Consider the following 26,684-nt stretch of genomic DNA (forward strand, 5'->3'; position numbering starts at 1 on the left):
CGATTTCTGGTATTAATAATTATATTCATCCCTCCGAGTTTATTAGTAACAAAATCAACATGAAGTAAATTTGAAAAACGTGTTGGTTTCTTACGGAGTATAGTTTTTATACTATTAAAGGTTAATTTATTGATAACGCATGTTTGTAGATTCATGAATTTATGTGAATTTCGACCCTTAAGATTACATTTAATTATATAAAATGACATTTTGCTGTTTATTTTTAATCACTATTGTATATATGTAACAAAATGAGACCTAGTAATGTTATTTGTATGTTTAAAACGCATTCATGTTTATCCAATAAGTGTGGAGAATGATTAATGAGCCGAACTTTAATTTTACCCTCCCGACCCCCTCACACCTTCATGAGCGGTGTTTTGTATTTCTGAATTTAGGGGGTAATCGGGAAGTCACCGTTAGTTTCTAGATATATATCACTTATCAATTACCTTGCAGGCAGAGTATGGTGATGAAACCGAACGAGATGAATACAGTTAATTACATCTATTGGATTGTGCATGCTACAAATCAATCCTGCATTACGATATCACATTCTTGAAGAAAAATAACGAAACTTTTAAACATGCGTGAACAGTCGAATATTTTGTAAGCAGGCTACGTACATTTACGGTAAATATAACAAACGTTTTGAAATTCATAATCTATTTAATCAAATATATTTTAAGGACAGACCCGCTCATAACTAGATCAATATTTGGATTAACACATCAGCACGCTGTTTTAATTAACCAATTAAAAGATATGAATGAAGATAAACATGTGTATTCTCAATCATATTGCAGACTTAAATTTTATTTTATAAACAAATATATACAATTTACTTATATTTACTTGTGCCTATATATTGTGTGTATCTTTTTGATTGTGTCATTCTAATGTTTCTGTGTATGTAATTATCTATATCCATTTTGTCTATCTATTTTATGGTGTCTATCTTTTGGTCTTAAATTGAAAAAGAATGTCCGGTCAAGTATCGCTCACAAACATGCCATATGTCTCAGAAATGTCGCGAGGTTATCAGGGTGTTAAATATGTTGCCATCCTCTAAATGTTTATTGATGCAATTCTAGAATACACTCGATTCACGAAATCTAAATTTGCGACAGCCCTTCAAATGCAAAATAGTAATTGTATTGGTATGTACAACATGACACTTGTAATCATAACAAAAAAGTACTGGTTGAGGTTTATGTAGTGATTTTGTTTTGATTTTGGTTTAAAGTTTTCTTATAATTTGAAAATTTCAGGAAATAAATATAAATAAAACATGCTAAATTCAAAAGGTGGTAGTCATTTTTGAGTAAACATACACAAAGGCATTTAAAAAAAGAAAGAAAAGATGCAATATCGAAGGAAAGAAGGTTTAAATATAAAAACAATATGTAATAAAATTACAAGTAACAAAAAAAAGACAGTAAGACCGAGATCGGACGAAGGAAGCTAATGAAACGTTTCGATATAGTGTGGAACACAGAGGTTTGAAAGGTTGCTTTGTGTTATTTTTGATTGTTTTTTATATCGGTGTTTTGATGCTCTGATGTCACGCATAACCAGGTATCAAATCGTTTACTATGCTAAATATACGTTTGAACTGCATCAAAAATACGAGTGTTTTTCTCGAGGTCAATAATGTGTTTAGAGATGTAGGTGCAAAAGGGGTAATTGCATTGATGAGAACTTCTCGTTCAACTTGTTGCCTGAAATGGCCGCATTCTAGAAAATAATGATATACGGTTTCGATAGCTTCACAAATACATAAGGGTGACTGAACAATATTGCACACATAAAGGTCTTGATTTAATGAACTTCAAGGAGTTTTGAATCTAGAATGGAGCATTTGATGGCGTCTTTCTCCATTGTAGTACAGTAAATTAGGTTAAGTAGTATCGCTAGAAAGGGGCATTTTATACGAGTGAAGAGAATCGGCATTACGTGTTCTAGTTGGAGATTGTTCCATTCTGTTATTGCGGAGGGTACGGATGATTTTAACTATGAGGTCCTGCGAGCTGTCACATTACATTTATTATATGTGTTCGATTACGTAATGGATACAAGCTGTTGCGTTGAACTGTGTCAGGAACTAAAGTTATAAGGATCGCCGGTGAAAGGTTTAAAGTAGTTTTGTACATGAGAATACGTTTATGATTTTGGCGCCTTACATTAAGTTTCTTCCACCGAACTTCTTTATATAGGTCGTTCACGGAGACACGTTTGGTACAGCCCTATACAATTCGCGCAGCTTCAGTTTGAATTTTTTCGAAATCATCTTTTCCTAATTGGCAACAATTCAGTAGTGTTTTTCCCGAGGAGGAAAAAGGGTCATGGCGCATAACATTCGAAACATGCATTTTAAAGCGCAGTTAGGCAAAAAAAGCAAACCGTTCCGTAAATACCTGTTTTTTGGAGAAACATTAAATCGCATCAGAGGGAGTTGTGAGACAAACATTAACATATAAACTAGCACATTTAATGTTTATTGATGTGCTTATCTTACTCTTATCAATATTTATATATTTACCTTGAAATATATTCCATTTAAGTTCCATTATGTTTCAGTAAACTGAACATCATGACAAACATAATAAAGCAATATATGCATATGAATCTGACTATACACAGATACACTAACATATAAATTAAACCATGTTTGTCTTTTCCCATTTTCTAACGATAATCGTGTCAGATGTTTTAACTTAGCAAGTAAACTGAACGCTAACTTGCAAACACTAGTTTCCGTGACACACATCCACTGAGGAGAGTACTAATAAATATGGTGTTGGTATCTAAAACGTTTGATGCATCATTGAGTATCACTGACATTCAATTAAGCACTTCTAAATGTATCTCCATCGCTAATTCGATCGTTATTAGTAATTTTTTCCACAATTACAATTTATGTTCTGTATTATCCGTAATCTTGTTAAAATGATTCTCGATTCGCATTTTGTTTTATAAGTATACGGAACAGTAAGTGTTTCAATAATTAATTATCTAAAAGGCCATAGCGATAAATTTCAAACTTGATTTTTTTAATGAAATTACGAGTAGAAATAAGTGAAATGATATTACTTTCTTGTATACCTAATGATAAAGTATGACATTTCTGCAGTGAAATTACAGCAGTGAAAATAAACAAATTATACTATTCACCGGTGAAAATAACAAACTTGTGGAACTACTTGTTCTATATTTAGATTATCATAACACAATTTTACTTCCTTTTTATGACCCACTTAACAAGTACTTGCAAAGTAATCTCCCTTGTTTGTGCCTAGCTGGTACGGTGTCCGCGCTGTCGGGCAAAGTGCGTATCTGTTTACATTTGTCCCTATAGTCCGAAATGGCAAAAATGTCGAGTTTGAAATTTCGTCACGGAATTGAGCAGTTCACGTGTCCGACACGTGTCCCACTACTCGCGATCATAGAAAAATAATATTTTTACTCGTGGCTGAGCCACTCGTGAAATTATATATTTTCTATGATCACTCGTGAATAACAAACGATCTTACACTGACATGAACAAATATCCTCTATGTATTAATTTATGCATGAAATGCACAATTTTTAACAAGATTACACTGGGTTTTATCGTATGTCTCATTTGTAGCTTAGTACACAATACGGACCAATAAGTGTGCTTGGTACAACAAAGCCACAAGAACTATCGATTGATATTGACACGGGGTTATTCACGCATGAATTATTCATATCCGCAAGAATATTTGCTGCCTTGGAGGCATTCGCTGATACCACTTGGCCAAGCAGTTTGGTCAAAATGCAATTAAGATGTTATCAATAAGGGCGCTAGGCGGCTTTTGCCTTTGAAAAGTGCAGAGTGGCGCTTCAGAAAGTCGTCATGGCGCAGCGCCACGCATAAGGGTCTGGGAAAAACACTTAATTGTCAAATACAACATCAGAATATTGAAGTATGGGTCTTATAAATGAGCAGTATATGACTTCCGACGCTTTCCTGTCAAGAGTATGATTAGGTCGACTCACAAAATACTTTGCCGTTTCCATGCTTTGCCATTTATATGTGCATTATGTAAGTGCCATGAGCAGTCATTTGTCAAGTGGTGTCCTAAGTGTTTTTGTACACAAACTTCAGGGATAGTTACGTTTTGTATTGTCAAAGGAGGGTGAATCGGCTTGTTTAGGTTTCGAGATATGATGAGAGATTTTACTAAGATGGACTACATGTTACCAACCAGTGTTTAGCACATGTATTTATTCGGTCGATATCATCTTGCATTAAGTGTGCTGTCTGATCAGGGGAATTGACAATCATATACCGCCCTGTATCGTCTGCAAAAAGATTAAGACATGAGTGGATAACCGATATAATGTCATTTATGTTTGTTAAAAACATTAGCGTTGCAATAATAGATCCTTGTGGGACACCGGCAGAAATCTTTGCAAATCTTGATTCAACCTCTAGAAGAACCACCTTCTGTTTTCTGTCAGACATATTGTTATGCCAGCGCAATAAAGGTTGTACAGAAGTCCCTAGTGCCAAACTTTATCGAAGAAGACAACACTTACTTCGAGGCCATTGGCCAGGGCTTTACATAATTTGTTAAAGATGTAAGTTAATTGATTGAGGAAACCAGACTGAGATTGGGTGAATAAAGAATTTTCATGTAAGAAGGTGGAAATTTGCTTATAGAGTATCCTTTTAAAAACGAGTATTTCATAGAGATATAGGTCGATAGTTGGGTAGCCCTTTTTAATACTGCACATACATTTGCCTTTTTTTCCAAATGTCAGGCATTTCTCATTAGGACAGACTAGTATTTAGAAGATTACGAATTGGGGTGTTAATTGTTCCATACAATTAATGTTCAGAATGCGTCATAGTCATCTTGGTCATAACGCCATATATGTCTACTAAATGTGTTGTGAACAGGTTTACTCTGTTTAACTATACCAAAAACTGGACAGTGAAAGCTTATGTTTTGGTTCAGAAACGATTCGCCAGTACCGGATGAAATTATTGAATCGGGATAACTAACGAATATGAGGTCAATCACAGTTGTCGAATGTTTTGTGAAATGCGCTGGGTCATTTATGGCCTGTGTTGGATTGTTTTGGACATATACTCCGTCAATTTTACGTCTTGAAAGTAACGCGTCTGTATTTAAATTAAAATCACCAGTAATAATAATATCGCATATGCCATTGTAAGTCGCTTATCCAAAAAAGGTTTCTATTAAGTTCATGTATGAGGTATCGGAATTTGGTGGACGGTATTATTGCTTAATTTAATTTCAATCCATACACATTATAATCAGTTTGATTCGATATCATGTCTACGTGTATATGTTAGTGTTTCATGTAAATATATTGCTACCCCACTGTTCGGATCAAGCGGTCTAACCTTTCGGATCGGTGAGTGATAACCATGGAAAAAAAAATCACTCGAAGGCGTTACACCACTATGCCACGTTTCGGAAAACGATATGACATCAAATGATTTCAAACTTGAGTAAAGAAGATCAGTTTTGTCGTTATAGTGCACAAATGAAATCATGTTTTGCGCGGACATTACAAGACTACTTTCCGAAAAGCTCGAACTTGAGTAAGAAGTATTGCGTGTTTCTAGCATAAAAGCCCGGGTTAATATCTACGTCACCGGCTCGTGATATGATTATATATAAGAGGAGACAACACCACATAACGAAAAATATGCGTATCGATTGAGACGACAGCCGCTTATTGGTTTCCGAGTTAGTGCTTATTACATACGTATATTAATGATGTTCTAATAATTTAGCTAGGTTATTTGTCATTTTAGTATGTTACTTCACCGAAATTTAACGATAAGGTATCCACAACAATACAAAGGACGAAACACATGTGAAAGAGCAAATGGAATGCAGTTCGTATTTTATTTCATGACATGACAACGTTTATCGGGTGATTGTTATGTTTTGTCATTATAAAATTGAGCTAATGAGGATAAGAAAGGACTGAAACGTTGTCAAATTAACGTTAATAGTGCACTAGTATATTTTTACATGATCGCTGTGGTTACCTAGGTATCTGTCGCATGTGAAAGTTTGAGTAGGGTTTAAAATTAAACAAAAGAAAAAAGAAAGAGCTAAGAAGATACACATTATAGTGTGTATATGGAAGCTAGACATCGCCTAGCTAGGGATGTGGTTATAGAAAGCATTCGTACAAGTATATGAAGCTAAAGGATGTACAGCTAGAAATGTTGAGACACAGATCCTAACAGAAATGCAGTATACAATTCTAAATATAAGTACATCGTTTCTCAATGATTAGCCGTAAATATACATAGAATATACATAGTTTAACACCTACGCCAAATTAAGGTTTCAATGTATGGTTATGCAATACTGGAAAACTATAATTAGAAAACATTATTCGCTCATCCGCAGCTTGGTTGATTTTAGTAGTTAAACGTACACATAGACTATGTGTACGCAAAATGCAGTACATCTATCAGTTAACGTAGTCATATTCATCTCAAGAGAGCATATATGTCACACACAAAACAAGTTTTACTATATGATGCAGATATAATACGCAAACAATGTTTACTAATAAGCAACTTGATATGCCCTTTTGATAAAACCTGCGTATAAACTATTGTCAAACAAAATGCAAATGCATTAAATATATACGCACGCGTATACATGCTAAATGTTTAATTAGCGAGTTAAGCCAATGATTTTTAGATAAATTGCGTTTTCAACCATATAATATAAACTGACAAGACACAATACCGTTAAAGAAGTGAAAGTTAAAGTCTACGAAAAATGCACATGTTATATCAATACTTGTAATGCGTGTGTATTTCCGATTGCTTTTTTTGTTTGCTCAGAAGCTAATTTTATTCAAATAAATGGCTCAAACTTAAAATATAAACTCTATCACAAATATTCCTTAAATATTACTGTCGATATTTTTTTAACCCGCGACAATTCTTCTGTTAAAATATTTGCCTAGCGCTGGAAATATAATTACTGACTGGATTGGTATAAATTGCGTTACCCATATACCTTTTTTCCGGAAACAAACATTATTGTGAGATCCCAACGTATGTATATATAATAAATTCGTTTTAATCAGACAAAAGCAAGAAGAAAAGGAACTGTAAGGATTATGAGAAAATAGAGATCTTACATATGGAACCCACAGAGATTTCGTAAATTATTGAAACAATCAACTTAAGCTGACGACGAAGTTACTATGTAAGTTGGTCCTTGAATCAAACTCGTATAATTGGCTAGTAAAATATATCCCATGGGTGATTGTACTAGTCGTTGGTATTATAAATGTTTTTCTATAGATTTACATACAGACATACAGAGACAATATCATCGCCTTTATACACATCACTTAACTAATATCTCGTTTTGTTTGTTCGGCTGATGTTTACATATTTTCCATTTGGAAATGCGCAAAGTTGAAACGATTGTAATCTTGTTTTTTGGATTTTGTAAATTATAAAATGAAACTCTATATTGAAACTATAAGTGCTAGACAATTGTTTCATATATTTTTGGGGATATTAATTTAGAACACCATTCAAGGAAGTAAAGACTTGTAAAGTCCTTTACAATGCGTGCCATTGGACACGTAGTGAAAAGCCACTCAAGGGAGAGATATCAACTCTTACTTGCAAACTGTATAATTATAGTGGCAAGTTCAGATAAATACAAACATTCAAGAGAAAACAGAGATGTTTGAAAAACATATATGCACCCGACTTGCAACAAAGTTGTCCCCGTCACGTTTACCTTAGACTGCCCATTCGTGTAAGGAAACCGAGGTAATGATTGAAACTCAGTCATTGCCCTTTCGACACTTTATTTGAATAGGCATCACACTTTCTATCTAAAAATTAACGCTTACGCAAGTTTGAACGATCTTTGGTCAGATAGTTGAAATGATTATGGGAGAGCAAATCGCGTTACAGGCCAATACTGTCTTTGACTTTTGGCATGTTAACGTAACAATCAATCTGCATCCTAAGGTCCTATGAAGAAACCAGCAAACAATTTAAAATGATGGAAAAAAACTGTTGAAAACTGGTGACTTGAATATCAAAATGCCCTCCCTCGTACCATTAAACCAATTTGAATGATTGCAGGTCAAAACGTCAACGTTTTGCCGAAATATATGTTCTGTAACAATACCATGTGCCCTTGACCTGACGACATAAACATTTGAAAGGCTCTTTTCCTTGTCAGCGGTAACCAATATTCAAATTTCATAATCGTAAGACAAATTTACGGAAAATTTCAATTAAAACAGTAGGAGAAAAAGTATCTTCGATATAATATTATATTGAAATAACACAATGTATTGTTAGAGCCCCCTGTGCCGTCGACTCATAAACTTTACAATCAACTTGCGTCTTCCCGTCATTTCTTCCCATTCAAGCTTCGTACCAATTCGCACAGTTGCAAGTGCTATACATCGCGCGGTGACGAAAAGTTAACGGACCGACAGCCCAACAAGACCAGTACCCCACTGATTCGAATAGGGGTCATCTTTAAGCAAGTCTTCATGCTGATGGAAAGTGTAAAGAAGTTGCTCATAACATATGCGAAACTTATTTGAGGAAAAATAATGTCCAATATCTCTGTCACTTATTCCGGTGCTCTAGATTAGTCGGGTTTTTAGGGTCTTAAATTGGTTGATCAATTCACAATGATTGAGGCTATTGCCAGTGCAATATGTTCTGTTCAGGACAAAAACTTAATTGTCAAAAAGATCATGAATTGGGGATAGTTTATCTTAAACAAAATTAGTGTAAACAATCAGTTATGGGGATGGGATAAGATCCAAAGCATGCCCAACATGTCAATACAAAAACACATGTCGTCATATGGATATGTCACAATTTTTACAGGAAATCGGAGGAGTTGAAAGGTGTGGCCAACAAGCGTTAGACATATTATACAATGTCAAACATATTTTGCAAACAATCTTAAAAATAATAATAATAATACATAATTATTAACAAATCATTTGCGCCGTGGGTTTGGTTTTGAAAATGACTCAGACCTGAAAAGATGCAATTGCTGCTCATTGTGAATGCATATTTAAGAATTATTAATGCATAAATGGCATCATCAATAAAATATTAATCTTTCTGATGGGATTATTCAGGAAATTGATCGTAAACAATTTAGCATGTATGTCCGTGTTTGTTCAGCAACAAAAAGGCAATTTCCGTTTGTCGAAATTTTAATCGCCATGGTCGCCATGTCTCTTACAGTTATGCGTCCTTTATCGTCTTGATGGAAATGGAATAATTGACAATACAAATTCCAATATATATACATCACTTTTGGTGGTGCGTGAATTGTTCTGTTTTTTCCAATGCTCCAGTTTTAATAATCGATCTATACTCTGCCATAATTATGCTAAACAATAAAAGTGAAAGACGAAAAAGGCAACATTTCACTTGGTAAACCGAAAACACAAACATCATTATTATAATTCCTTTCATACAGTTATGTGTTCTCGCATTGATGATTTGTTACACTGTCTCCAAAGTTTGAGTAAGTTTTGTTGCGTTTATATCTATAAATATGTTTGTTAAATGCTTGCATAATAAAATACTATACATGCTTTTACACCAATTGTAACATTTTTATATTGTACAATTATAGATAGAATTTAAAGTTATTTTGTAGCATTAGAAGACTCTGTTGTAGACGTGATATGTTTTTGTATGTTTGGAAAATTAATAAAAACGTACTGGAAAAGTTTTTTTTTTGGTAAGAACAAGTGAGACTTTATGGCATTAGTCCTACTTGACAAGTGGACTATACCGTTTTTATCGACTTCTCCGGTATAAATTAAATGCATTTTTAACGAAAAGTTTAAATCAGGTAATTACGTGGGAACATTGAAAAAACATCCAACCTTCAAGTTCATAACAATTCTAGGGTTATTATCGTTGCTCGATTCTTAAAACAAATGTAAACATTACCATGAAATATATTGCTAGTACGTTTTCAATTTAAATTATGCATATTTTCACGTATGGTTCATAAAGAAAATGAGTCTTTAAGTGCATAAATACATTTGACTGACTAACTGTATCTATTTAAAATATAGGATAAACGTATAAAAAATGTTCAAAGAAACAAAACGGAGAGTTTAAGATTTACGTCAGAATTGATGATTCAACATTTTAAAACTAGGCACACGTTATTGTATGAAATAGCAGATAGTGATCCTCTACTTAGTATGTTGAAATTGAAAAATATGAAAAAGTGCCCAACGGATGTCGATGTAGCGATGAATGTCAAATAATGCCCCTGTTGTCAAACGTAGCTCCAAACCGAGTTTTTCATTATATTATCTCACTGAGCTCCAGTTGCTCAACTGCACGATCGAGGAACTTTATAGTTATGTCACAGGATATAAATAAACAAATCAGTTAATATTAAACACTTTTTGTTAATTATTGTCGAGTTGTCAAAGTTCTTATATTCGTCGAAAACGTTGACCGTAGCCCTAGTTGTTTTATAGTTAACCAACAGTTGATTCACGTAACATCGATCATTCACTTTCCTTCAAATATTTATTTTGCTTGTCAAAAGTTGTTTCAGACGGCCATTACATTTTGGATGAGATATAATTATTTGTGTAGGATATTGGATATTCCTGCAGGTAACTAATTTAACTTTTTTTATTTATTTTCTCTGTCAATTGTTTTTAAAGGGATCTTTTCACGTTTTGGTAAAGTGACAAAATTGAAAAAAGTTGTTTCAGATTCGCAAATGTTTGTTTTAATTATGATATTTGTGAGAGAACAGTAATACTGAACAGTTACCATGGTCTAATATAGCCATTATATGAATCTTTTGACGATTTAAAACCTGAAATTTATAAAGCGTTGCAACGCGAAACGATTGAATAATTAGGAGAGTTCTGTTGTTGTCGTTTAATTTTGTGAAACAACGAAGATTGCTTATATAAAGTATAAAAAACGTTCCACATTCATATTTGGCAGGATGGCCGAGCGGTCTTATCAGTTTTTACTAGTGTTTACTCCAGGACTCCGGGGGTCACTGGTTCGAGCCCTGCTGCGGGCTACTTTTTTTCATAAAAAAATATTTAATTCTTGATTTTTTACTAAAGCTTTTTAGAGCAAATGTTAACATTTATCAATATCGAGCATTTAATGACAAACTTCAAAACATGTCAAAATCTGTGAAAAGGCCCCTTTAATATTATTTAAGAAACCTGACGGTTACGGTTGTGTTTATTATTTATTTATTAAATATTCACACCGCCATTTAACTCTGGTCATTATTTATATGCATTTTCATTTGAATGCAAACATATATAATTTTGATAATATATCTAATTGCATGTATTTTTTTTTCAGAAAACCTTATCTATCAATTAAACAAAAATTTCGATTGATTCGAGTGATTGTCGCTTGAACCCAACTATGCAATATGCGCGTAATTAGGCCAGCAACAGTTATCTCTATATTTTAAAATATTTCAAATATTTTCCATCTTGAACTTGTGTTCAAACCTTACTCTACAGTTTGTTTAGGTATCAGTAAAGCCCACATATTTTATAGATTTATGGCATTATCATGGGAATGTGCCAACTGTCAGAAAATGCAACTTCACCTTATGTAGGCAATCGATATTCTTTTAAGTTTCAACCTAATACTGTGGGGATCAATGCGCGTTTCACACATCAAGGTAAACTAAACTAAAACTATATACCAATTGTCATCATAATGCTGTGATAATTGAAACACATTTGGTAATAAAGTATGCACATAGTTTAAATATACAGTTTACATTGACTATAAAACCATATTCATGTGATCATTTTTACAAGCTTTCGCTTTTGGAAATCAATCGTCGATTTCCAATTTAAATTTGTCCCGCGAATGCCCATACACCACACCTTATTGGAACGGACCGTGTAAACATTGCTACTAATACGTACCAAATAATACCGCTTATGAATCCAAGAACCCAATGACGTGCGTGATTATTCAATCTAATAACTTACCGATAAATATATGGTGCGTACCAACACAACTAATGATAAAAGCATTACATTGAACAACATGCAATAACATGCATGCGGTTTTGAGTTAACCAACCTTAACCTGTTCATGTGTTCTCACTTTCTAAGTATAAGCTTTTATAAGACAATATGATATTGTTCCCAGTTTTGTTTACTTGAGATCAATGAATGATTCATTATAACGACCGATTTCTACTTTTTGTAATTGCTGAGTGGTCTTAAAAAACCATACGTGCCTATCCCTGCATTAACCTGTTCAATATATTTTTATCTGCCACCCCAACCTTGATGTCTTATTCTCACGTATGGTTAGTAGTAATATGTAGTTTATTAAACAAATATGTTTATAGTCAAAATATAATTATAATACAACCCATGTTGGAGGTTCAATGACATATCGTGACCTCCATTCTGGTAAAATATTCAACACTTCAATAGACAATTATAACAATATAGAAAAAAATTGGAATATTCAAGGTTAATGTTTGGTGTTTGATATTCTACCAATCTATTTAAAGTCTTAAAGATACTTAGATGTTTTTGAAAACACTGTTTACTAATATGGATAACTGTAAGCTAAAGATAATCCGTAAAATTTCTGTCTAGGAGGTCCAGTGTTATCTGTGGAGGTCTTTTAAAATTGCTAAGAGACATGACCTTATTTCCTATTATAATTTCCTGGTGTGTATATATGCAGGGGTTATGTTGCACCAATTATATTTTTGTATTGATTATTGTTAATATTGCGAAAACTTAGAGCCACCGAGTAATGCAAACCGACAAGCGAAGACGTCAGTTCAGTGTTACTAGATAATAAAACATATGTCATCAAGTAACAATGAAACAAATTTGATTTGATCTTAATTTAATTAAAATTATGAAACTCCAAAAACATACTGTACTAAAGAATCAATGTCAATGTTAAATAAATTACGTATGTAAATGACTTAACAGTTGTTAATACTTGTATGTACAAAACTTGTCTATAATAAGCTTATTTGTATTGTAATAATCACATTAATACAGCGCTAGAAATTAGTTATATGCGTAAACTGTATTATAAATATACCGTCAATGAAATTAATGTATTTTTTCATTAAACTCATTTTACCCGCAGGTATATTTTACCTTTATTAATAGACATATGTATGTATAAATGTGGATTGTTAATCTACACCAAGAAGCAAGTTAAGTCATGTCTAGTCGTTATAGTATTTATGGCCGTGATTCTTAAATTCAAAGCAATATTATATACTTATATATAATATAATAAACTGCAATAAATCCTAGACGTTACAAAACTTGGTGTATATTCCCATCCACAGTATATGCGTCCGACTTGAATATGTAGTTTATTCTATATGGAATAATCTTGTGTTATCTATTGGAACAATTGTAATGATACTAATGGTCATTAAAACTGGTACGTGAGTTATAGACACACAATAAATGTCTAATAAATGGTATGATCTTTCTACTGAAATGACAGACCTGGGTAGTTCACATGTTTTTCTATTAGCACGATTGACAAGAACGAAAAGGATATAACTGCCCAAGGCCTAACATTTAATTGGAATTAAATGGTTATGACCATAGGTGACTAAAAATTGTTTTTGTTTACCATTAATCAGTTTCCTTACATTCAATTAAGAAATACAGTGCAACAAAAGGTTAAAACTGCAATAAGTTCTTGTGTGCCTGTTGATTATGTTTTGGGGCGCAAACTAGTTTAACTTTACGTACGGTCACTAGGTTTTATGTTGGTGTCAAGACAGTTTAAAATATTATGTTAACGTTACATAAAAGAAATATTAACTATGAGCAAAACATGAGAACAGTATATGGTTGTCATTAATAACATATTGAGTGGTCCAAGTTATGGGCAAACGGATTACAAAGTGTATAACAGACGCGATGCAACATATTGACGTTACTTCCGATGCAACCTTGATGAATAAATGCTCGATATGATTATAAAATTTGGCATTTTCATAAAGCTAGAACCTGCTGAGCAAGATGGAAATGTTATTGACCTCAACGTAGCATATTTATAAAGAAAATAGCGCCGTGACTGAATACAAGTACAGGAAGTGTTACCATCATCACCGCAAGGCCATATCTAGCGATTTGTCCGTATGATACAATATAATTCAAAGTTTCATTTTTATTTTTCAGTCATATCATGTCTGCTAAGTAAATAATCGAACGGATAGCTTTCATGGGTGATCATTAACGACAAGATATTCTTTTGAACCACCAGCAACCATAATCGACGAACCGTGCATGATAGTATATTGCTATTCGACATGTCAATGTCATGTGAATTACAAAGTATTTTTCGTGACCGAGCAATTGATTTGTTCAGGTTTTAATGAGCAATTGTCCTCGGTTTAATATTTGAAACACTGGAAAATGTAAAATACGATTCTAGTAAGCATGGAAAGACATTGTGTTTAAACGTAAAGTACATACTTGGGTAAACTAAGTGTTTACTTACTAAGTGTTACTTAGACGATATAATGATGCATTTGTTTATGTTATATAAATTTACTTCATGACAAAACCCATGTGCGGAAGTTATCAAATAAAAAAGAAACCATTCTTGCTCCGAAATAAATGACGTCATGCCTGTGATAGGTTTGCTACTTTGACTTATGTTTTGGCTTCCCGTTTTAAAACAAATAACCGCACATAACTGAACTGTAGCAAATCGTTCGCACTTATACGTATCGCAACGTGCGGGAACAGTGTCTTTTAATGAATTCAAACATCCTTTCTTCGAAGATATCAAATATCTGTTTATTATAAAAAATAATTATATAAAAATGCACAATGCTCGGAATACTATGTTTATTCAATAAAAATGCTAAAGAAGTAGGTCGTCACCATACAGTTTTTTTTTTGTTTTTTAAAAAGGTCTTATAAGTTGAGTCCTAAATAAACGATACAGTAAGTGGCATCCAAGCATGCTTTTAGTTAACAATTAATAAACTATATACATGAATCGGGAGCGACAATCAAACACTATGTGATAGCGCGCTATTGTTACTTGTTATGATCAATCTATGTGCAAATGAAGACAGTTCATGATGTCAGACTTCACTGGCGTATCTTTCAATACATAACTACCTTTCTACGTAGCATGATATAAAGTCAAACGTACTCAAATAATAATCACATTAATTGTTTTCTGGTTGTAAAAACAAATCATGAAAAAACAGTTAAGTCATTCTATTGTTTAAAAAAAACAGTTTTCATGTGGTAGGTATACATTCTTTGTAATGTATCATGTCGATCGTCGACATGGGTACAGCATAAAAATGCACATCGATCACTTTGTTTTCTTTTGCAAGAGTTTCTTCATGTTAGCAAATGTTCTTTATATGGGCTCGATTCTCTTGATCTATAATGCATTTTCCGCACGCCATTTAAATGTATTTGCTATCATATGCACTGTCCGTGGCTTGTCTTTAAATCGGCTTCGTCCGCTTCTGATGTTTTACTGATATACTATGCAATATCATACTATGCATAACTTCAAAGAGTTTACAATTCCAAAACGCACATAATGTGGTGTAAAATGTCATATTATTACATGCATCCATTCCTCCAAAATATTGTCGGGAGTGTTTGCAATTTTTTTGACAGTGAACACATTGAAGTGCAAAACGTATCGTTGTTTTTATTATGTCATCACACAATGTGTTTTAACCAGTGTAATACAAGCTACAGAGCGATACGGACAAGATAATTACAATCGCAAATCGTGAGTTGTCAAGACAGTCTTTACGCGCGTTCCTTATTGGTATTCGTCATGGAAAATCTCTTTGACGTGTAACAAAATTTTACCAATCGGACCTTTTAAAGGGGCCTTTTCACGTTTGACAAAATATAAAAAAATGTTTCAGATTCGCAAATTGTCGTTGTAGTTATGATATTTTTGAGGAAACAGTAATTCTGAACATTTGCCATGCTCTAAAATATCTATTAATGTATGCATCTTTTGACGATTTAAAAACCTGAAAATTATAAAGCATTGCAACGCGAAACGATTGAATAATTTTGAGAGTTTTGTTGTTGTCGTTATATGTTGTGATACTACGAAAATTGCTTGTATAAAGTAAAAAATTCATAGCTCATTGTTTGAGCTTGGATGGCCGAGTGGTGTAAGCGATAGACTTTTACTCCAGGGATCAGTGGTTCGAGCCCAGTTTAGGGTTACTTTTTATTTCTTTAATTTAATTCTTGTTTTTTACTGGAACTTTTTAGATCCAACGTTTACATTAATCAATGTAAAGCATTTAATGACAAATTGCAATACATGCCAAAGTCTGTGAAAAGGCCCCTTTTTAACTTTTATCTTCCATCGTAGTTTTTTTGTTGGTCGCGTTAGCGATTTTGCAAATCAGTATTTGCTTAGCTACGCTAAGGACGGTAACTCAATAGGCTAGGAACGATTACCGCTGCCTGTTTATACTTCACTACAGCAGACAGCCTATAATTATGTAAACAATAGGTTTTAGAGCTTGTGGGACATATTGGCCGAAAAAGTGTTTATAACAGCTTGTGCGGCGACATTGGTAAGTTTATCATCGGAATCTGTACATAATGGCTGCTTTCAGGGATAACGGTGCTTAATGCTGCATTAAAAGTATGTCATGTGGGCAAAATTGTTTCTCAATAATTTAAAGAAAATAGATAAAGTATTAGATAAACATATCACAACATGTACATGATTATTATTGTTATTCTCTAGCAAGGTAACCCAAATTCTAAAGATGGTTGCCAGTGCAGCAAACAATTGTGAAAAAAGGCATATTGTTGTTATTTTGTCTTAGTTATCTCTATAACATAAATATGAGGATAAACAGTCACACACATCTCGACCTGTTCTTTAAGACTCACGCTAAAACATTTGAATGGGTTGTGTTCATTTTAAACTTGCAGTATAAAAAGCTATAACATCAGTTTGAAAACTGAGTTACTTATAAGATTATGCAATAGCGAACAACTTCAGTGCCTTCAGCGCTTTGATTATTTGTGAGCGTTAATGTAGAGGCAATTTTGCAAGTCAGTCTGCGTTAAGTACGCTAAGAACTGTAATCTTTGCCTGTATGGATAACTGCAGTAAAATTAAGCAGACGACGGAATGCTAGGAGCGTCTGCTCTAACCACCGCATCTGCCTGTTTATAGTTCCCACTGGTACACTACATAGTGTGTTTGTATTCATAAGTATTTACATTTTTGGCCAGTCTAGTGTTAATAATTGAAATCTGTACATATTGGCTGCTTTCAGGAAAAACGAGGCTTAATGCATGTCAAATAAGATCTCAATAATAATTATAATAATAATAATAATAATAATAATAATAATAATAATAATAATAATAATAATAATAATAATAATAATAATAATAATAATAATAATAATAATAATAATAATAATCGTGCTCAATATGATGAATTTGTACTTTTAAGCGACTAACATTTTTATTCGAGCCGATCGTCGAGTCCGAATGGTGAGTATAAGAGCAATTTACCAGTACAAATAAATCTCACTTGTGAAGAGAACGCTACCGTACTATAAAATAATCTTGATAATAAGTCATATCATTTCTCGACAGAAAATGAAAACAGTATCCATATTGATGTCAGCAATGTCCCCTGCTATGATAAATATTGACAAAATGAAAAACCTTGACAATAATTCCGTGTCGAATACGCATTAGATTATAGCAATCAAATTCATATAAGCATTGATAAGATAATTTGCGAAAATGGGTCTTATGTCAAATACGGCAAGCGTAGCTCCATTCCATAATGTCCGGTATTAAGTCACGTCAAGTTTCGTGGTCGAATTATAGCATAATAATCATTTTCACATTACGCGAATCATATGAGTTTCCCTACATATATTGTGTTAAAATTTATGTTACACTAATGTGCGATGATGAAAAGGGGATTTCGGTAATTCTACATTCGCCCGCCTAGTACCGAAATCCCCATATTTACGCCTTAAAGGGTCAATAGGTCATCGGTATGAATGGTTTTTGACTTCACATGAATGTTAAGGTGCAAAAAAATGATATTAATTTTAATTATTAAGCACTCTTGACAGCATTAAGTTGCCTCTCAGTGGGGATTTCGGTAATTCTACACTAGAACTTAAACGCGCGCCGGTACCGAAATCCTGCTGTACAAACCTTCAAGTGTCAACAAAATTATTATAGTGTTTTTTTCATTAGCAACCAGTGACATGTATAATCTCCCATTCGGTTACTTCTTTTGGAAAATAATTAGCGGGGATTTCGGTACTGCTACATTCGTACGCCCAGAGCCGAAATCACCCATGTTTACGCCAATCCCCCATATTACGCCTTAAAGGGTCTATATGTCATTATGTTTGGGTTTTGGCTTTGCATTAATGTTGATTTGTACACAATCATATTAGTGTTAATCATTTAAACACTCTTATCAGAATATTTTTTCCATTATTAAATAGTTTATTAATGTGAAAAATGTGTAAACAAATGTAAAAAAGGTAAAATGTACATTTAAAACATTGGTTACACAAAAGTATATGTAAATATAACATGACATAGTAATAATAAGTCTTCAGAAAGTATTTTCCAAACAAATCTGATGAAACAAATGATATCGTACAACCTTATTTACAATATGCTATACACTTTTGCAATTTAGTTATCAATGTTTAATCAAAGCATAAATCAGGATAATATGTTGCCTCTTAGCGGGGATTTCGGTAATTCTTAACAAGCACATAAACCCGCGCCGGTACCGAAATCCCCGCTGTACAAACCTTCAAGTGTAAAAAAATACTGATTTAGGTTTAAATAAAGGGAACAATAGTATTTTTGGCCACCAAAAAGCACTTCCGCGTCAACAAAACGATTGAAATTATGTCAGAAACCCAGCTTTTCATTGTATATATTGCAATACACCATCGGCCGCCGAGAGCGGAATACTGCGCTTGGCCGCTAAACAATGTGGATTGCATCAAATTAAATGTCAATTTTCGATTTTATTACAAAAATAAACACTGCCTTTTTATAAATATGTCAAGCACGTTCACTTAACAAAAAAATCGATATATCTTTATGTAATGTAGAAAAGTAAAGCGCTTTATATATAACAATGTTTTATAATGTCTCTCTGGTTGAGAAAAAAAACTAAACAAAACCATGTAGAACATATATGTTTTCATAATTAAAAAAAATATTTAATGATGCACGTGATGTTTTATAATTGATATAAGTTCACGTGTCATTGAACGAGTTAAGGGAGAGATGCGAATTAAATTACACATAATTAAAAAATGATACTATACTGTCAGCTTGATTTATAAATTGTGTTCCATCGCGCCAATATATTCATTGTTCCATGAAATTGTGTATAAAAGCAAAACGATTGAAATTATGTCAGAAATCCTGCTTTTCACATGAAATGATCTTTAACACTTTATTTATTCCAATCAGGTAATTAATAATAATAGGGGAAGTCTATACTGTGTATTAGAAACTTGTTGTGGTGATCCCTATCTTATCCGCTCAATACACATCCACCTGGCTACTGTACAGAAAAAATTAGATTTACTTCCAAAATAACTGATTTCATTAATTGCTAACTTGTTGTCTACATTTTAAATTAACAACGATAATGGATCAACATCACCGTTGCACAATTATTAAGTTCACAGTAATCTGTACTTTAAATAGATAGCCTAATTAAAGACGGTGCTAATAAAGAACAAAGCGTGAATGTGGATATTAAAAAATTAGATCCTTTTTTGCATGACACTGGCAGTATATCATTTTATCTTATATAAATAAGCCACATTTAAGACATGGATACAATTAAAATAAGACACATTTGCATCTTTCATTTCTTGAAAAAAAATAAGCACGCAGTCACATATAAATAAGATACATTGAAGACACAGAAAAAAATAAATAAGACACATTTGCATCTTTCACTAAATTTTCTTAAAAAAACATGTGAAACTGAAGAAAAACATTTATTACTGACACATTATTCTAAAAGTCGACTGACAACTTAAAGTAACATTACTACTTAAAATCAACGAACATTTCGTACAATTGTTCGTAAAATAAACTTAACCAATTAAAAATCAGTGTTCCTTATGGCAATTGCCGAAATTTCAACGCCTGATGTGGTCTGGTAAAATAGATGTTTGTAGATACAAAATGCTCGTTTTTAGGATTGTTTTGTTTATTTATTCATACGACACATGAACACTGTTCGTGTGTCGTATGAATAGATATATTTGCGGGAATTAATTGTGGCCACAAATAAATAAAAACGAGCATTTTGTATCTACAAAAATCTATGTAATCATACCACATCTAGCGTTGAAATTTTGGCTATTGCTATAAGAAACACTGATTGTTAAGGTGTTAACTTAATTTTACGAAATACCTAACGAAATTTTCGTTGATTTTGAGCGTTATAGAGACTTTAAGTTCAAAGAGGGATTTACAATTAAATAAGATCCATTTTCGCATGATGCTGGTTGTAGAGCAAGCAATACATTTCTTACTCACACATTATTCTAAAAGTCGACAGGCAACATAAATTCAAAGAGGGAACCACAATTAAATAAGATCAATTTTCGCATGATACTGGTTGTATAGCAAGTAGTCACATATTAATTACAGCTTGCATTAGTTGCAATAATTTTGTTAAGTGCGCGTGCTTCTGAACGTTGCGTTAAGCGAGAGTGTTGTCATTTTGTTAGTTTTATATTTTGGTATTATGTATGATTATTACTTGTTTTGAATTTGAAATAAACGCTTTCTGGCAAATAAGCATCGTCTTAATTTTAATACAAATAATGAACATTTGACATACAAAATGTCCAATAACATACCGGCAATAACATTATATATATGTTAATTTCTGTACATGTTTATACCGAAATTATAGCCGACATCGGCAGTTAGGGAAATTTAGTGACACACTTTAACACATCAAACATGCATGATAGTTCTTTTTTCATATGATATTCCCCTGGTTGCTTACCGGTGTATTGGTGCAGTTGATAACCCCGCCGGGACTACAGTAGGGTGCTAATACACACGTGTATCGTGTTCAATACAATCGCCTTAATTTTAATACAAATAATGAACATTTGACATACAAAATGTCCAATAACATATCGGCATTAACATTATATATATGTTAATTTCTTTGCATGTTTATACCGAAATTATAGCCGACATCGGCAGTTAGGGAAATTTTGTGACACACTTTAACAAATCAAACATGCATGATAGTTCTTTTTTCATATGATATTCCCCTGGTTGCTTACCGGTGTATTGGTGCAGTTGATAACCCCGCCGGGACTACAGTAGGGTGCTAATACACACGTGTATCGTGTTCAATACCCGATCCATGCTACAACGTGTAAGAACGGGAATTTCGGTAATTCTACCTTTTTAAGCTTGCGCACCTCTAATGGGCACATATCCAAATATAATTTAATTAATTATTTTCCTAATCAGCATCATTTCACTAAACTACATGCAAATTTGTAGGTAGCTTTCCATGCTTAAAAAAAAATAAACCGATTTTTTCAAAACCACCCTCACGCTCGGCTTTTGTCCAGTTTATTTTCACCCCTGGGGTATATAAAAGTTCCATAATTCATTCAAATTTCCAAATATGGGCATGCAGTTGGTGTGTACAGATGCAGTAAAGGTGTTTAAAGTTTAAACAAGATGAAATAAGTATTCTTTTACAGACATTTATTTTTTACAAATTTTAATCTATGGAATAGCGCCATGAAATGTAAGTGATTTCAGCCAAGTAAAAATTGGGTCGGTTAAAAACAAAGTGTCATAAAATTCAAAATAGTATCATTTAAGTTATATTATAAATTAAGTTTTTATAGAAACACTATATACAGCAAAAATACCAAAAAATAGACAGATTTACCGTTTACTTTTTGAAATAAAAATAAAAATGCAACATGCATCATTCGTATTTTCAGCAGTAAATTAATCAATTTAGCCATAACGTTGTTTTAATTTTAAAATTGAAGGATGTGCATACAATTTTCAACATATTTAACAATAAACATAGCTTATGTGCTATATTAAATCAAATTACGTTAGAAAAGAAATAAAACGCGTCGCAAAAAGTATGCGATGTCGGCAGGAATCGAACCTGCGCGGGAAAATCCCAAAATATTTCAATTTCATCGCCTTACCCACTCGGCCACGACAACTTTACATCTGTGTAACCTTAAATTAGATATATATAAGTAAACAGGTAAAAAGGCTCGCTCGATCTTTGAAGAAATCGCGAAATCGTATTTTTCAGATGATAATTGGATCAAAGTCAATATTTATAGTGAAAATAATGTAATCTAAATGAATAAGTTAAACATATATCAAAATTCGAAGTTTGAAAAAAAATAAAATGCATCTCTCGGAAATAAGCGATCATTGAAGATCGGCAATGGCTTATGTATGAAGTGAAAGGACAGTTGAAAGTTTCCATTTTGCACGTTAATGATTCTGATAATATGGTGACAAAAGCAGCAGTCCTATGCAGTATTGTGTTTGACCGGAGAGTAGCGTGATCTGTGTCGGTGTTGGGCGCTCTGAGGGCGCAATCCGGCTACATAGGTACATAGAAACCTCTTGTGGCTTTAGTCCATGGATCGGGTTCGGCAGACAGGGAAAATGTAAATTTTTATATGTATGTTTTATATCTTAATTACCTAAACGTATATTTATCCTGGTTACTTATTTACTGAGGTATGAGTTAGTCGCAATGATTGTAGATACGTTGTACTATATTTAGTAAGTATTTGGAGGACGAGTGGCACGGGCACGCGCTTTATTATCACTTATGCAAGGAACGCGTTTTGTTTATATACGTATTTTTGATATTCCGATAGGCTTAAGGGAGGTAACTTATTTAAGTAAAACGCGATATTTTTTGCAATGCCTTTTTATAACTCTTGTTTAATTAATTACATACGAATATACAGCTAAATTTAAGATGATTTTTACCAGAAAAAAATTTCGGAGAAAGATATATTGAGATTTTGATATTGCATAGAATGCGAGTCTCCATATATATTTTCTATTGCAGGGGAGGTAATTTAAAAATTTTAAAGTCTCCGAATTGGTCTTTGTTGTATCTATTTACGTTTATTTTCAAGCTTATGGCGATTAAAAAATTAATTATTATTAGTGTATGCTCACATGGATATTGGTACGGATATATCGTGTTCATATAACTGTTACTACATCCATGTCATTCATCATTCAGGTCGGGCTACACAAATCTCGTGAAGAGGCCAGTAGGACCTGTAAACAAACTCTCATACACACACTCTTCACTCATCGTGGCGCTTTCGCATGTCTGAGCCGATATATAAGATCGATGTCATATATAATACTGTATTCGCTGGTATTTTCAGTTGATATGTTTGAATGCTTAGGACGCAATGAATATAGTGTATTTATATTTAATCGAAGTGAGCTCATTGTTGTTTCTGGCGGTATTCAATTTCTGGTAATAGTTTCGCGATTAAAGACGTCGGTTCTCGGTTAGGTGTGGAATGTTCTTATTTGTTAATGTGCCAAGTGTTTAAAGGCGGTTTATCGCACTTTATTAGTCGGCGTTTCAAGAGAATGGGTAATACATGCAAATCAGTAGGTGCTTAGAAGACTTAAGTACGGCAAGAACCACAACTCACTCTGCTAGGAACGATAACCACTGCCTGTCTGCAGCAGACGACAAATGATTCTGCTTTAGCAGTGAATGTATATACCAGCTTGTAAACGCCATTGGCCAGTCTAGTGTTTATCATTAAAATATGCACATATTGGCTGCTTTCATGGAAAACGAGGCTTAATGCACGACAAATAAGATTAGCCTGAGCACAATGATAAGCATATGCAATGCGAACAAGCTAATCAAGGACGACAACAGCGAACAACTAAAGTGCCTTCAGCGCTTTGATTTATAATATACATTATGTCCTATGTTATATGGCGTATAGCTACTAATATATGTGTGTATAAAATATGTTAACCGTCTTTATTTTTTAAATAAATGAAATCATACTGAAACTCTACGAATTGAGCATTTACATGTTTTTATGAGCTGTCAAAGATTATTACAAACAACAATTATTATCTTTTTTAATGCAGACACTTTAAAAGACTGTGGGTGCGGACCCAGGATCCTGCGATAAATCAAACGGAAAGGTACTTTAGGTACTTAAGCTACGTTGAAGAAACTCGGACATTGTTGACGCCCTGTCTTCAATAAATACTGTTTTTGAGTGAGGTTAAACTTACAAATGAATTTGTTAGCCAATTGACGTGTATCGTGGTATTTTGAAATTATTTTAAAAATAACTGGGCTAAGCATTGGTTTCGGTAGAAAAGTACTGCAACAATTTCGCTAGATTTGAACACATTTTAACACTCCGCATTATGATATTTTGATTCAATTTTTCATATTTATACCAAGTGAGTTTTCATTTGACCGCCTTGCGGATACAGATCCATTAGCATGTGCTTGTGTATTATAATAACAATTAATGAGTTAATTTACTACTTACAGTATCGTTATTTTCATCAACATCATCGTTATCAACGTTATCATGATCATCATCATCAACATAATCATCATCTCATCATTATCATCATCATCATCATCATCATTATCATCATCATCATCATCATCATCATCATCATCATCATCATCATCATCATCATCATCATCATCATCATCATCATCATCATCATCATCATCATCATCATCATCATCATCATCATCGTCATCATCATCGTCATCATCATCATCATCATCATCATCATCATCATCATCATCATCATCATCATCATCATCATCATCATCATCATCATCATCATCATCGTCGTCGTCGTCGTCGTCGTCGCCCTCGTCCTCGTCCTCGTCCTGCTCCTCCGACTCCACCGCATCATCAGCAGCAGCAGCAGCATTATCGTCACTATCACCAACAACATCGTTATGGTCGTCATCGTCGTGATCATCATCATCAGTGTCATCATCATCATCATCATCGTCATTGTTATCGTCGTTGTTCTCCTCCTCGTCGTCGTCATCGTCATCATCGTCGTCATCGTCATTCTCATCATGAACAATTTCAACAACCGTAAAACCTATCGCTCAGCTCATTTTTGCAGTGAATTCGGATGTTATATCAAATCTTTTTGATTAATAGAGTTTGCTGCTTAATGTATTAATAACTAAATAATAATGTTGATAATATTGAAAATAAATGGTTTCAATTTTATTTATCCGTTTAAGATGCAGTATTTGACCAAGTCAATTTGTCGCTAAAAGTAGTCATTACACATTCAATCCAAAAAGCGTTACGAGTTGCTATTGAAACTATAATCGCATTCCGATAAAAATGGTGTCTGTATTAGGGCCTGTTTAATTTCTACGCTTAATTGCAACTCATAAAAATATTTTTAAGGGTACCGGTATATCTAGACACACTCTGTTATCCAAACAATCCTTGTGATCATAAACAAATAAACAATGAAATATAAATAAAATTAGATGATAAAAAATGGTATCTTCCTTTTTGCTGTTGCTAGTTATCAACAGAGTAGCAAAACTTTTAAATATAAATTATATTCAATTCATAGCACGCTTAAAGATTTGAAGTTTATCTAAATCTATAAGCACAAACATATTTATGTTTGTTAATACAAAGCTGTAGCAGTTTTCTGATTGCGCTTGAAAAGATGTGATTGTTGTTGTTGCATTAATAGTATCATTAGTTTGTATTCCCAGATTAGGTATTCCACCATACATTTTGTTTTTAATCAGATGTCTTATAATTGGCATTGCAATATTTCAATAACGAGTAATCAACACAATTGACTTTATGTATTTTTAATTGTTTATCCATATTATCATTAACACTTGAGAGAAAAATAAGCTGTGTCATTTTTTATTTTTTATTTTACTTATGGTTCAGACAACTCTGCTTTTACTATATGCCGTAATAATTATAAGTTTCCGTTCACTTAAAGATATTGTTTTTCGTGTTGGAAAATTTAAATACGAAAAATATTTAGAGACAAGTGTGTTATGTTTGTTTGTCAATTATTTAATTGAAGTAGAAATAATACATCAGTGTACATAATTTTATTGTGTTGTTCCCTTCGTTCTTTACTTTAAAAATGCAACTTAACAGCTTTGCAATCAACTGAAATAATATATAAAAAGTAAAAACAATAAACGTTTGGCTTTCTTAATACGATATCATTTCAAACGCTGTTGGAAGGAACCATTGCTTATTAGAGGTTTACAAGGTAATTTACCCAAGTACGCAAATGTAATGGTCGATTGCCCTTAGGCATGATTCTGTTTTATTACTTTAATCCGGTTGTAACAATGCATGACCGAAGGGTTTTTAATATTTATTAAACATAGGTATTTGTGAACACTTGTTGTTATATAATATTGAAATGTACACGCATACTGAACATAAAATCATTAGCATAACGGCTAAGTTGGTTTTTACTAAGATGGCAATAGTGTTTAT

Source organism: Dreissena polymorpha, chromosome 5 (genome assembly GCF_020536995.1).
Source record: "Dreissena polymorpha isolate Duluth1 chromosome 5, UMN_Dpol_1.0, whole genome shotgun sequence".
Classification (NCBI taxonomy): Eukaryota; Metazoa; Mollusca; class Bivalvia; order Myida; family Dreissenidae; genus Dreissena; species Dreissena polymorpha.